The following is a 15869-nucleotide window of genomic DNA, read 5'->3' as shown; positions in this document are numbered from 1 at the left end:
TGTGGAAAAAAACCAAGAAAATCACATTGTTTGGTTTTTAAAGAATTTATTTCCAAATTAGAGTGGAAAATAAGTATTTGGTCACCTACAAACAAGCAAGATTTCTGGCTGTCAAAGAGGTCTAACTTCTTCTAACGAGGTCTAACGAGGCTCCACACATTACCTGTATTAATGGCACCTGTTTTGACTCATTATCGGTATAAAAGACACCTGTCCACAATCTCAGTCAGTCACACTCCAAACTCCACTATGGCCAAGACCAAAGAGCTGTCGAAGGACACCAGAGACAAAATTGTAGACCTGCACCAGGCTGGGAAGACTGAATCTGCAATAGGTAAAACGCTTGGTGTCAAGAAATCAACTGTGGGAGCAATTATTACAAAATGGAAGACATACAAGACCACTGATAATCTCCCTCCCTTCTCACCTCGTGGCGTCAAAATGATAACAAGAACGGTGAGCAAAAATCCCAGAACCACACGGGGGACCTAGTGAATGACCTACAGAGAGTTGGGACCACAGTAACAAAGGCTACTATCAGTAACACAATGCGCCGCCAGGAACTCAAATCCTGCACTGCCAGACGTGTCCCCCTGCTGAAGCCAGTACACGTCCAGGCCTGTTTGCGGTTCGCTAGAGAGCATTTGGATGATCCAGAAGAGGACTGGGAGAATGTGTTATGGTCAGATGAAACCAAAATAGAACTTTTTGGTAGAAACACAGGTTCTCGTATTTGGAGGAGAAAGAATACTGAATTGCATCCGAAGAACACCATACCCACTGTGAAGCATGGGGGTGGAAACATGCCACCCCATTGGTTACATACCAATGTAACCGGTGTGTCAGCGCCGCCCCGCGTTGCGCTCCCACCTCTGACCAGGCCGGGACGCGAACCCGCGCGCCACGACGCTAACCACTGCGCCAATAAAGCTCAAGCCGACAGCGCAGCCATTAGCGTCCTTACGTGAAGGAATCGGAAGGGAGGTTTCCACGCTCCACAATGGACCTGCGTGTACCCATTACACTCACCCCCCGAAACCTTCGCTGCCGATCCGGGTCACGGCACCAATGTAACCGGTGTGTGCTTTGGGGCTGTTTTTCTGCAAAGGGCGACTGATCTGTGTAAAGTAACGAATCAATGGGGCCATGATCTGTGTAAAGGAAAGAATCAATGGGGCCATGTATCAAGAGATTTTGAGTGAAAATCTCCTTCCATCAACAAGGGCATTGAAGATGAGACTTGGCTGGGTCTTTCAGCATGACAATGATCCCAAACACACATCCAGGGTAAAAAAGGAGTGGCTTCTTAGAAGCATTTCAAAGTCCTGGAGTGGCCTAGCCAGTCACCAGATCTCAACCCCATAGAAAATCTGTGGAGGGAGATGAAAGTCCGTGTTGCCCAACGACGGCCCCAAAACATCACTGCTCTAGAGATCTGCATGGAGGAATGGGCCAAAATACCAGCAACAGTGTGTGAAAAGCTTGTGAAGAGTTACAGAAAACGTTTGGCCTCCGTTATTGCCAACAAAGGGTACATAACAAAGTATTGAAATGAACTTTTGGTATTGACCAAATACTTATTTTCCACCATGATTTGCAAATAAATTCTTTTTAAAAAAAACAGTGTTTTTTCTGTTTTTTTTCCCCCCACACTCTGTCTCTCATGTTGAGGTTTACCCATGTTGACAATTACAGGCCTCTCTAATATTTTCAAGTGGGAGAACTTGCACAATTAGTGGTTGACTAAACACTTATTTGCCCCACTGTATGAGTCTCCATGAGCAGCAGCATCAAACAATTCAAAGTAAAATCCCGATTAATTATTTTTATATAACTATAACAAAACTTAAAATGGCTGTAAAATTCTCTGATTTTACACTAGATGCACAAAAATCACCAAATGCAGAGATAATCACCTATATTTTCAGGATCAATAGTTATATTTTACATATATGTTTTTGCCCAAAAGAGCGACTTAAGTCAAAAATGCCCTAAATTTAAAAAAAGTTACAAAATTCAACAGCTAATAAATCACTCAATTTTCACAACAGAAACCTAATACTTGAGGGAAGAACATGGAATCATCTTAATTTTACTCAACAAAAACAATTTTTGCATATTTCTACAATCACAACTTACTTGAACTTGGTTTTAGTTCCGATGTCATAATTACCTCAGAACGTTTTGCCGGCTATCAGGCCCTCGTCGTTTTTAGATTGAAATGTTACATAAAATCACGCAAAAGGCTAATTGTTATATGTTTTGACGCAGAAATGTCAAAATGACTAATTTTTTTGCCCAAAAATGGGCAATTGGCCCAAAATTACCTGATTATTTGAATGTAAAGTTACGCTATTGTATATGGATGCAAAATCCAAAATGGCAGCCATCACAAAACAAAGAGCTTTTTAAGCGGAAAATTCTTGTAAATAAATGCATAGATCCCGGAATTTTTATAAATATGAACGTAAAACAGTCTAGATTCTTGGTTAAAAGCAAAAAAAAAAAAAAAACGGGCACTTATCATTCATTTTACGTAAATATTTCAAGCTTTTTCAAGCTTTCAAGCAATTTTTTCCATTCATTTCATTTTTTCACACCGATTCAAAGTGCATGCATGGTGCTATTTTATCAACCAAATCACTTTTGAGACACTCCTGCCTGCTTGTATGCACTAATACTTTCGTCCTGTTTCCACCTAAATCCGGCGTTAGAACGCAGCGTGAGTTTATCGCAGTGAAAGCCGCCACGACACTCTGCCTGGCCCGGCCCCCTACAGTAAGCCGTGGCGCAATGTCTAAGAGCTGTATCGTCAACTGATAATGAAGTCTTTGACTTGAATTAAGAGTTAATCCATGAATGAGTTGTGGGGCATGCGAGGACAAGCATACAATTTAGCATGTGCATTTAAAAAAAAAAAAAAAAGTCTGCAGAGGGTGTGCCAGAGTGGTGAAATAAACGCCGTATGTTCTTAAAAAAAAAAAAATGGTCGTTTGTGGACTTTCCTCAGACTTCATTAAAACCAACTGCTTTAACAGAGTCTTGTATGAATTCGAAATTAGGACCTCGAGGCAGTTTCAGTGTGTGTGAGAGAAATTGGTACTGCTTAAAAATCTATACACTCTAGATTTGTAAATGTGTGCTGAAGCTTTGTTGTTTAAAAACTCACCATAGAAATGTTAAAACCCTGTGAAGGTCAGAACTATTGTAAAAGCTGTTTTGATTTGCGGCCCTAATATAAGTTGCTTTATCAAAAAAAAAACCTCAAAGGTCTACTTTGTATTCAGCAACATTTTTTTCCCACCGTCAAGCGAAGTAAGAGTGTGACTTAAATTTTTCAGCAAGGACACCTCCACCCCCACTTTCAGTCTGATCTAAGATGACTCACTCAACTAACACAAGGACAAAATGTAGAAATGGAAGTTCAATATACATATGTGCGTCAGGTAGTCAGGTGTATCTGTCTCAATAGCCATTTTGAGACCAGTGTTGTGGGTTGAATGCTTTGAATTCAGTGTCTATCTTTTATGCACTGCAGTGCTTTCATCATTTTTGGGGGGAAATTTCAGCACCCAAAGTTTGTGCCACTGAGCAACATGGTGGTAGTTGGCGGCTGACCCGCCATCACCATGGGGAGACCGTAGAGGCCCTCGTCTGCCCTCCCACTCAAAGCACAGGGCTGTTAAACCACCCCGATAACTAAATTGCCCTGATGCAGTTGGGAGTTAAACATTTCAGGCAGAAATTTTATATTGTCTAATTTGTAAGAAAAAAAAGGTCAGAAGAGAATGGCCAGACTGGTTCGAGCTGATAGAAAGGCAACAGTGACTCAAATAACCACCCGTTACAACCAAGGTAGGCAGAAGAGCATCTCTGAACGCACAGTACGTCGAACTTTGAGGCATATGGGCTACAGCAGCAGAAGACCGCCGGGTGCCACTCCTTTCGGCTAAGAACAGGAAACTGAGGCTACAATTTGCACAAGCTCAGCAAAATTGGACAATAGAAGATTGGAAAAACGTTGCCTGGTCTGATGAGTCTCGATTTCTGCTGCGACATTCGGATGGTAGGGTCAGAATTTGGTGTCAACAACATGAAAGCATGGATCCATCCTGCCTTGTATCAACGGTTCAGGCTGGTGGTGGTGGTGTAATGGTGTGGGGAATATTTTCTTGGCACCTTTTGGGCCCCTTAGTACCAATTGAGCATCGTTACTAGCATGGTGTATCTAATAAAGTGGCCGGTGAGTGTAAATATTATATATGTTATTTTATTATTATTATTATATATAGAACATGAATAGACATTTGTCGCGCAATACCTAAACATTATTTTACTTTTTTAAAACAATGTTCAGTTTTTTGCAGCTGATCGGGAATCACAAACCTGCCATGAATATGATGAATAAAGTGAAGGCTATGTGCTGTGTGAATGAAGTATACTGTAGGTTTATATAGAGTGAAAATTATTGCACCCTACCATCCATTTCATCTACTCCCGTTAAGACTAACATTTGGTGACGGGCCCTAGCACCCATGAAGTTTTGGCTTATATTCTTTAATCGGTCCCCAAAGCCAGTTTCACTGAGCAGTGCAATAGACTTCTGTAATGACTTGCCTTGAATTAATAATCAATCAGTACGCTGTTACAACGTGAACACTCATCATGCTAACATGAAATTATTCATCACATTTAAGGAAGAATACACCATCAAATTATCTTTTCCTAGTGGACTAATGTGTGCCCCTGACTAGGGGTATGACAAAATATCGAAACGGTGATATATCGTGATACTTTGTATCCCAAAAGGTTATCGATATGCTCCTGCAAGAATCGAGATATAATTTTAAAAACCAACAAATTGCGACCAAAATCTTCCACCATAATAGTGTCAGTAACAGTTAACTCTAAAGCCTGAGTTATGCTCCCGCGTTCTCCTGCCAGGTGACGTGTTGCTCTGTAATTCACCACCAAGCCACTAGAGGGGTGTTGCTTTATGTTTGTACGGTTTTGGGGCATGCTTGTTGACTTCCTCTAAACTAACAAACTAAACAATGCAAGATGGAACGCTTGAATGTGGACCTTCAGCTCATCAACATTGAATAAATGTTTGTTTATCCTACAAATGTTGAGGTGCAGGCGACGCAGAAGACGGTTTCGAGGCAGTCAGTCCAACTTTTGATGCCGCATCGAGTTCTAGCCTCGGGTGAAAACCAGCTAGCTGTGGTGACCAGCTTCAAACTGGCGTCGAGCACTGCGTCCAGCGTTTTGTCCTAGGTCTGCAAAGCCCTCCAGCCCGATTTGTTTGACGTGTTCTACAACCAGCCAGTGGGAAGCCATAGCAAATTTCTGGCATCTATGGAACTTCCCAAACTGCGTTGGAAGCCTTGATGTTAACGTTATGATAAAAGCACCGAGGCACTCTCAATCACTGATGATGCATCGTGTGTGAACTGTCTGTTGTTGAAAATTAAACATCAAAACAACTCTTTTGACACCAAACCTGTGCTTTATTCTTCATATACTTGAAGTGTGACACGTAAATAAGTCACAGACTCACAACAAACATATGTACACAATAAGTGATTAAGTGCACCAACCAAATATACGACTTAAAGTGATAAAAAGTTTTTGGCCGACCGCTTCGTGTGGGCATTTGATTCCGAACACACATGTCGGTGGTTCTTCCATTTTTTTTATTCAATCGCTCACCTTGCCATTTGGCAATCTTTATGATGTCTTGACGAGACTTGCTCTTCGATGATACTCCTGTTGGCTTGGTCCATTTTTGCATGTAGAAAAATAATGTTTTACAATGGCGGTGATTTCGCGCTGAACCGGAAACCACAGTCTGAGTGGCCAAATCACAGTTTTTTTCCGCCACGTCATACGCGTTCGCGTGACGCTAGGGTTTGAAAAATAAATAGGAACACGTCAGGCTACAGCGCAGGGTCGTAAATCTGGTCTTCCTTAACGGCGCAGGTCTGACGCGGAAGCATAACTCGGCCTTAAGGCTGCCTTGACGGTGCTTGACACCCAATCCATTTATGAATGAATCAATGAAATATTTATTGTCATCATCATCGGTATTATTGACAATCATTGACAATTACAAAATGTGATATGATTTGCCCGAAGGAAGAAAGAACCGAAGAAAAAAGACAAAGGCAGACGGGAGGAAGCATAAGCTTATCATTTTCCCGTCCCCCCCCCATACAGCTAAAGATGCACAATCAGACATGGTACAGTTACATACATCACATGGCCACAAACTTTACAATAACACAATCAACAATCTGGGTTTACAATAACTCAACGTCCAGTCAAGCAGCTCTCGTGCACAAGATTAGTGGTCTGAGTTTCAGGGCGTACAAGGTTAGCTAGTTATTTAAAAACCAGAGCATTCACAGTCATTCTGTCAGATTTTCAGGGCATTGTTCATTTTAATGCATTTCCAGGTCATTTCCTGTTGAGTTTGAGTCACTGCCTATTCATTTGGGTGATTCTTCGGTCACTTCCTGTTCTGTAACACAAAATGAACAGGAAGTGACCCACAAAATATCCCAAAATCAACAGGAAGAAACGGAAAATCAACCGGTAAATAACCTAAAATCAGGCATGAAAATGGGTCAGGGGTTAAAAAGGTGAGAAGGGTGTGGAGGAAATATGTTCCAGTACACTGTATTGTACACCCCAACAAAATATTGAGCTCTGTCGACCCACACTGTGTTTCAGCAGGGCCATGCAGAGACCGGTGGAGGGGTGGGTGCTCGTAGATCAAAAGGGGCACATGAACAAGTATTTAATACACCTTAAAACAACATAACTTCAATTTTAACCAGCTTTAGATAATAATTGGCTGCGACTGTGACATACTTTAATTGGGAGGGGGCAACAGTGAATAGAAATCAAAACTGTCATCAACACTTTCTGGCTGTGACTCAGTCAGTCTGCCTCTTTTCTTCCTTCAACCTCTGCATCAAAACTTCCTTCCTCAACTTGTTCATCTGAGAACAAACCACATCAGATGGTCACTGAGCCACCAACAGCACAGTTTTCTTAAAACTATTATTTCATTATTAGCCATACTTAACAACTCTAGCACCTAATGATTACTAAAGCAATGACATAAAAATCTTATAGAAAAATAACATTGTAATTGTGTTTATAATTGTATTTAATACCCGACTATCCTTGCAAACTTGTTCTTACCAGGTCTGCTATTCACCCAGCTGATGAGGTATCCACTGCCTTTAGCAGCCTCATCTAACTCCTTTTTTTATCCCTCAATCTCCCTTCCCTACGACGCATGTCTATGTAATGAAATATAAATATTTAAAAAAAACAAACAGACTCCCCGGTGGCTTTTAGTTTTAAAGCTTTCTTAATTTCTTTCTCACTCAATAACGATGGAGTTAGATTTGTGTTTTTATTATTCAATCAAAAAACAAAGTTACTTCGATCAAAAACAAAGTTGCTTCAATCAAAATACAGTATATACTTTTAATCCCAAAAAGTAGCTTCAATTAAAAAAAAAAAAAGTTTTTGATTGCAATAATAAATTTGAGACAAAAAAAGCATTTGAAAACTATTTTTCTTGATTGAAACAAATTTTTCCATTTAAGTAATGTTTTGCGTTTGGCTAGGACATTTGTGTCTTTATTATTCAATCAAATAAGTTGCTTCAAACAAAAAAATATATATAAAAAGAAAAACTTTGCACATGTGCCAATCACCGTTTACCAAAGCCTGAGAGGGTTTGAGTAGACTCACTATGAAGCTTTTAATAAAGCCAGGCATTTTCTAACTACTTTATTCTTGTTTAAAAATAATTCGGTGGGGCAGTAACATGTTTAAAACTTATCATAATTCTTACATTTTGAAGTGCTTGAAAACCATTTATAAATGATACTTTGGTGAAAAAAGTGAAAAAACATGTCTTATATATATGTATCTTTTTTCCAATGTAAAATCTGAATAAATGCATTGAACACGCACAAAAAAATGGGGGGGGGGGCGCTACTTCGCGGTTTTCACTTATTGCGGCGGGTTCTGGTCCCCATTAACCGCGAAAAACGAGGGAACCCTGTATTTCTGAAAAGCTTTAAGAAGCAGGACTCATTCCCACCACTCGTCGGGCCGCTGTTGTGCCGACACCGGCCGTCAGCTCAAATCCAAGCCGAAAATAACGCGTCACCGGCGGACGACGGGAGCGATGTGAGGCGCCCCCTCCATCCGAGAGAATGCCGCTTAATTTGACTCAACAGTGTGTTTCTTCGTTTATATTACCGCTAAATACACAGGCTTGACACCAATTTAACGGGAGCTATTTTTTTCATGGGAGATTTGGCTAGCTCTGGCAGTGTTCAACGCAAGCTGCAACGACTGGCAGTAACTTTTTTATATCGCAAAACGTGAAAACGATTGAAACCATTACTCACCAAATTCAATCTGCTGGCAAATACAGGCAAGTGTGTATGCTGCGCTCTGGTCTGCCCCGATGTGGATAAGGCCTGCTTTTTTTTCCCGCAGCTTTGCAATGCAACCGAAGGCTCTCCGAGCACACCATGTACACGCGTAAGGAGTGCGCGCGTTTGGAATAATGGAACGCAGCTTGGGCCGCTGATTGGTTCTCGTCAGCGAAGCATCTAGAAGGATTTGCTGACTGTGTTCTTAAGTGCTCAGTTTACGTACTAAGTTAATCACATGATGATAATAATAATAATTAAATAAAACCTCCCGACCCCCCCCCCCTCCTCCCAAAAAGAATTTCTCCTCGGATCTACGCAATTCACGTAGGTCGCCCTTTTTTACTTCAAAACGGCGAATTTCGCCGAAAGGTGAGAGATTTTCATGCCTGTAAAATGGCCCAAAATTACCTCATTGCCTGGCATTGGCTGCTACTGACGGCCATAGACGTTCAATCCGTTTGAAGTGGGAGGGATGGCAATTCGCTGCCACCCTCCTACTTCAAATGGATTGGACGTCTACTAGTGATAAACTCATTCCAATTCAAAGCAGAAGCTTGTTTTTCTGTTTATTTGATGTTTGTAGAATATCCTAGAATGATTTCCTGACCAATATATCGATAATCGTTGTATCGCCGTATCGTCAGATCGTTATCGTGAGCTTTGTATCGCAAACCGTATCGTGAGGTACCAAGAGGTTCCCACTCCTACCCTTGACCAATAAAAAACAGTACATGCCTTGAAATAGACAAAGCAAAATGGTAAAACCAAACCTAATGAAAGTGCTACGAGAATTGACCAAGTCGTCACTTATGATTTATTTTAAATGTAAATGCATTGCTCTAAAAAGGACCATTGCCCCCACCAAGGTGGCCGCCACTTGGCAGGACTGTTGTTCCAGAGCGCTAACATGACGTCTTCTGACGCTTCCGTCATGATTTCGCGCGGGTTTCCCCTCCAAATTTCAATGTCCTCAAACGCCATTGGCTAAAACGTGTCCAAACGAGCCAATGGGCGATGCGCTTATTCAAACCAAAGCACCTACTCAACTATTTCCCCTTCCAGCCTCGACGTCAAAACGTTACATCGAACCGCGGTGAGTCACGGCACATTTATTGGCTTTTATTTAATACATTTCGCGATACATCTCCTTCAATATAAGTTGATATTTGGACAATTCACCGGGGTGCCATCAGCAGATCCTCGAATTTTGTCTGCCGCCGCCATTATACCACCGAAGAAGGGTAACCCGCCCTCTGTCTTAAGTAGTATTCTCTTCTTCTCTCCTTCTGTTACTTCTTCTTCTCTGTTTTCTTCTTCTTCTTCATAATATTACAACGTCGACTGGAAAGTAATAGTGGTCTAGCTTGTCAGGGAGAATTGTTATATTGTCCCGTTGCGATGCTCTAGCATGTAACATAAAATCGAATCAGTTTCGTTAGCTTTTAAGCTACCTAGCTACAACGCCATTAGCCATTTTGTTACGGCCTGACAGCCGTTAAGACCAACAGTTCTTGCACACACAATTGCAGCACTGTTACTACTATTTTAGCTGTTAGCCGATGTCAAACTTTATTTTTTCAGCGAGAATGACCCCTCCTGATCACATTCGAAATTCAATACTGTCCGTATTTGTATTTTGGATGCGTGAACTCAAGGCTAGCATAGGGAACGGTTACTCTAAAATGGTGTGTTGAGCATTACGTAAAGCGCAACACACTCTATAAAGTAAAGCTATTTGGCTTTAATGTCACCCCTTTATTATTATTAATAATACTTAAAAGCATGTCGACTGTTAACGACGTAGGCTATGAGTGATTCGGGAGAAGCATGGCCACCATTTAAGACACACAGGCAGCTAATTTTGCATTGAATGTGTTGAAATGACAGGAGTGGGTGAAAATACATTTGTCAAATGAGCTAAGTGGGAATTCATTTTTTTAGCCTAATGGTACATTACTTATTGTACACATAACATGACACTTTTTTCAAACAGGGCTCTGAAGTTTGAAAATCAGTCTTTTATTAAAATTTGTTCTATACATTTTTTAAGCCCGCACTGGTGAAATAAGATGAAAAGTCAGATGGTGACCCCCACCCAGATACTACCACCCAGAAACTTAAAAAACAAAAAACAAAAAAACAAACAAACAAACAAAAACACCCCCCCCCTCCCCCATTTTAAGGCCGCACCGGTGCAATAAAATGAAAAGTCAGATGTTGACCCCCACCCAGAAACAACAACAACAAAAAAGAACATAGCATCTACATTTTCCCCCAAATGTTACTAATGAATCACTGTACACACCACTATTATTCTGAATAAAGTCAATTCACATTAAAAAATATTTGCTAGGAAACTATAGTAGGGACAAGTATATTCTTCATTGAAGTTAAATCAGTATTAAAATGCTTCTATTTTAAAGTTGATTAAAGAGACAACTAAATATATAATTGAAAATGCTGTATTTCAAATAGCTTATGTCTTGTGTCAAAAGCAAGAACAAACTTACTCAGGAACAGTTTCTTTGCTAAAGCCATCTCCACCGTGAACAACTATATGTAACACCACCTCACCCAATGTCCAATATTTATTTACATGCAATATACTAGGGGTGTGACAAAATATCGAAATGGTGATATATCATGATACTTTGTACCTCAAAAGGTTATCGATATGCTCCTGCCAAGAATCGAGATATCGTTTAAAAAAGGTGTCAATGTCATAAAAAAATAAAATAAAAATGAACCAACAAGTTGCTTCCAAAATCTTGCACCATAATAGTGTCTCAGTTAATTCTAAGGGTGCATTGACGGTGCTCGACGCCCAATCCATTTTGGGGCAGTTTACATGGCGACTCTGCGACACAGAAGACGCAATGGCTGAGTTGCGGACTCGCCTCGCGTGCATATGGTGTCGGAGAAGACGGAAGGCGAAGACGCAAAATTCTGAATCCTGCCTCGAAAGTGGAAGAATTCGATTGCGGGGGAATGAGGGGGGCTTGCTTCACATGCATATCAAAGGCTACTGCTGCGCCGGACCCGCGATGATAACGTCACCACTCGTACACGTCACATTGGGCGTGTGCAGCGGTGCTGTTTAACATTAAAAACTGCAAATGGCGGAACGCCGGCTTTAATTTACTGTTTTAATAATATTTTTACATTAAAATATGTTGAATGTTTCCATTTTTTTACCTTTTAGAGCAAAAGGAAAATGCCACTGCTTCGAATGGGCGGGCATGTTTTCTTCCGGGCTGAGGAGCCCCGTGGGGTCAAAGTGCATCATTCGCTGTGACCTTGTAAATCTGCACTGCCCCCTAGGGCCTGGCATGAATACTACATCGTTTTCATGCGGAATTGCAACATTGTTCAAATGGAAACGAAACCATGTAGATGCACATTTGAATTTTTTCGTCTTCTTGGAGAGTCACCATGTAAACGGCCCCTTAGACTATGAATGGTCGTTCATTCGAAACCAGAGCATTCACAGTCATTCTGTCCGATTTTCAGGGCATTTACAGGTCCTTGCTGTTCATTTTATTCATTTTAGGGCATTTACAGGTCATTTCCTGTTGAGTTTAAGTCACTGCCTATCCATTTGGGTGATTCCTCGGTCACTTCCTCTTCTGTAACTCAAAATAAACAGGGAGAGACCCCTAAAGTACCCCAAAATCAACAGGAAGTAACTGAAAATCAACAGGTAAATGACCTTAAATGGCCCAAAATTACCTCATTGCCTGGCATTGGCTGCCACCGACTGCCATAGACGTTCAATCTGTTTGAAGTGGGAGGGATGGCAGCGAATGAACGATGCTGAATGTTCATTCGCTGCCACTCTCCCAGTTCAAATGGATTGGACGTCTACTAGTGATGAAGTCATTCCAACTCACAGCAGAAGCTTGTTTTTCTGTTTATTGTAGAATATCCTAGAATGATTTCCTGACCAATGTATCGATAATCATTGTATCGCCATATCGTCAGATCATCGTTATCGTGAGCTTTGCGTCGCAAATCGTATCGTATCGTGAGTTATCAAGAGGTTCCCACTCCTACAATATACTATGTGAAATACTTACTATGTGCAATATTAATGCCTCACTTTCAATGGCTGCTACTTAACTTCTATTCACACATATTCTATGTGCAATACTTATTTACGTGCAATACTAATGTGCAATATTCAATGCGTTCGCTGTCAACTGCTTCTACTTCACTTCAATTATTTATACTGTCTGAACATAGGACTACCTCATACATATTTATATTTATTTAGATGTTATACTTTATTTTTTGAATGGCACTTTTGAGATTTTTACTTGTCCTGCACTGTAAAGGGAGATACAACTGTATAATAACAGTAAAGGGCTATTTCTATTCTATTCTATTCTATTCTATTCTATTCTATTCTATTCTATTCTATTCTATTCTATGGATTCATTCATTTTTTGTACTGCTTATCTTCACTAGGCTCACAGGTTCACTGGAACCTGTCCCATCAGACTTTGGGGAACACCGTGAACTGCTAGCTAATGGTGTGTTATATAGCGCTTTTCCACCTTTCAAGGCGCTCAAAGCGCTTTACACTATCTCGCCATCCACCTACTGGTGACGCAGCACCAGGAGCAACATGGGGTTCAGTATCTTGCTCAAGGACACTTAGGCGAGTTCATCAGGGCGGTGAATTGAACCCACAACCTCTGGTTTGGGGGACAACTACTCTACCACTGAGCCACGCCACCCCACACTAATCACGACGCACATGTAAAGAACCATTCGCAACCACAGGCAAAAGTTCCAATGAATAAACTCCTTTGATTGTTTTTGGAATGTAAGAGGAAAACGGAGTACCTGGGGAAAAAAACAACAAAGGCACTGGGAGAAAATGCAAACTCAACATAGAAAGGCCGGAACCCGTATTTGAACCCATGACCTTTTAATGTGAAATTGACATGATAACACTCAACCAATTGGTTAATATTTTTGTGCCAAATTCTCTGTTTATTTGAAATTTACAGAGACCAACTCATTAGTCCTTGTTTTATCACTCAACCCCAGTTTATATACTGGTGTCTGAAATGGACAATTAATTAGGCCTGTCGCGATAACAAATTTTAGTGTGCGATAATTTATCTCATAAATTATTGCCCCCCCCCCCCATTTTTTTTTTTAAACCAATTTACAATAACACAGTGAGAATACAGTATATATTAATAGATCAAGTACACTCATTTAAACGCGATAAATGTTTACTCTTAAATTCGAAAATACTTTTTTAAAAAATCACAACTAAAAACAATAAACTATCCCTCTTTCAAGTAAAAGACAACAATATTAATACCGCACAGAAACACAGAATAAATAAAATGTCTTTTTCAAGAAAAAAATTAAATTGCACTTTAATAACTTAAACATTTAGGCAACGAAAACTTTTCCCCTCATAGCTTCTGCAATGGCGTTCCATGTGTAATATTCTGAATGGATGTTTTCCAAGGCACCCTGAAGCTCACGCAACGGGGATGTTATATTCATGTTACGTGGCAGTGAGAGACACACAGCCTGCCGAGAGCCTCAGGTATAGGAAGTGTTGTTAGCGCCGCGTGTTAATAAAAAACAAAGTTGTCAGCACGTCATGGTTTTGATATCATTTCCAGAAAAACACATAATAGGACACCATACAGCTTCCTTTTTAATGTTGTCCTTATAATGATGATCTGCTGCATCATAAATCACTTTGTGACTTTCCACCTCCATGATGGAGCGTTCTTCGTCCATGCTCGCTGGTTAAACTGTGAATAAGCAACTGGGCTGTTGACTCCTGGCACGGCTCCGCCCATTTTGACGGATGTATCTCCGGCAAAAATAGAAAATAGCCTAAACCATCCGGCGGGCTCCAGCACGCTGGAGATGGTCCGCAGTCAATCCGGAGCACTGACACGGCCGGTATACGTTGAAAAATAGGATATACCGTATTTTTTGGACTATAAGCGGCACCTGAGTATAAGTCGCACCAGCCAAAAAATGCGCAATGAAAAGGAAAAAACCATCTAAGTCGCACCGGAGTATAAGTCACATTTTTTTGGGGAAATTTATTTAATAGAATCCAGCACCAAGAACAGACATGTTATCTTTAAAGGCAATTTAAAATACAATAGAGTACAACAGGCTGAGTAGGTGTACGGTATGCTAACATTACACTACGCTAGAAGTTAGATCGGGCCTAAAAAAAATCCAGCCCGACCCGACCGGCCCGTGTGTATCAAAGCCCGGCCCGAGCCCGATCAATTAACTTGATTTGCTTGCCCAAGCCCGAAAAAAACCAGAAATGTTATGTTTTATTTGTAGGCAGGAGCCCGAAAACCCCCCCGAAATTTTGTTTTATTTGTGAGGACTCAGGAGAAGGAGGAAATGCAGGGATGCGATGCGTGGTTGCGTTTTGTGTGATCACGTTTGTGACGATGCCGCTGCATACTATATATGCATAATGATAACAAATTAAAGCCCGTCTTTTGTAACGAATTCTCCCAGTTAAACAAAACTGTAAGATGGACATTCAGTAAACATTTTTAACATATTTGCGTGTCTGTTGTAAGAGGTGGATAGTGGATTTGACATTTATTTTAATCTCCTTGAGTTGGCAGGAAAAAAAATGCAAGTTTTCTCAATGTTCAAATAGTCTACATATTTTTATGATCATTATAAATGCATTTACACAATGAAATAACGCTGGAGAAGTTTATTAAATATATTTCTCGTTTCTGTATAGCATCTTCAACAATCAATTTGAATCCTTTCCATACCCCACTCCTACCACATTTGTTTGCTTTACAATTCCCCTGTCTTTAGTTTGTTTTTTACTCCTAGCTGCTCCATATCGAAAAGGAAATACGAGGATGCGACTTGCGGAGGGCGCCAGGGCGGGAGGGGAAGAGAAAGAGAGCGCGTTCACGTGTGCAGGCATGCACAGCACCTTCTCTGTTTTATCCAAATTATTTATATTATTTAATATCCATACATCGTTTTAAGTCTAAATATATGAATATATATATTTTTTAAAAAGTTAGCGAGAGAGATGTCCGGCCCGACTCGACCGTAAATAAACACACATAAGTCGCTCCAGAGTATAAGACGCACCCTCAGCCAAACTATGAAAAAAACTGCGGCCTATAGTCCGAAAAATACGGTAATGGGAACGGATTGGCTCCGGCACTTTTTTTTTTTTGCCGGACCCGGATCGAAGATGCATTTTGCGCAGTTGGTAACAAGGAAGCTGAACTTTTAACAGCACGTCAGCCGCGTGCGTGCACCAAAGCGATAAATCGCAGCAGAAAAATTACCGCCTTCATTTTGATTTACCGTGCGATAAATGGAATTATTGCATATTGCAACAGGCTCACAATT

General features: G+C 40.7%; 1 protein-coding gene across 3 annotated transcripts in view; it reads left to right on the top strand.

Annotated features, from left to right (window-relative positions):
- Nucleotides 1-9415: 9415 nt before the first annotated feature.
- Nucleotides 9416-15869, top strand: part of znf574 (zinc finger protein 574) — a 56138-nt gene continuing 49684 nt past the window's right edge. The window contains exon 1 of one of the 3 annotated variants that reach the window (XM_057834845.1): nt 9416-9564. The gene's annotated coding sequence lies outside the window, so the exon portion shown is untranslated. Of the gene's footprint in view, nt 9713-15869 lie in introns of all 3 variants that reach the window. The other 2 variants (XM_057834843.1, XM_057834844.1) reach the window with 2 other exon arrangements.

The sequence above is a fragment of the Corythoichthys intestinalis genome, chromosome 4 (genome assembly GCF_030265065.1).
Source record: "Corythoichthys intestinalis isolate RoL2023-P3 chromosome 4, ASM3026506v1, whole genome shotgun sequence".
In the NCBI taxonomy this organism is placed as follows: domain Eukaryota; kingdom Metazoa; phylum Chordata; class Actinopteri; order Syngnathiformes; family Syngnathidae; genus Corythoichthys; species Corythoichthys intestinalis.
The sequence above is the reverse complement of the archived record's forward strand: the minus strand, read 5'-3'. Positions and strand labels throughout refer to the sequence as shown.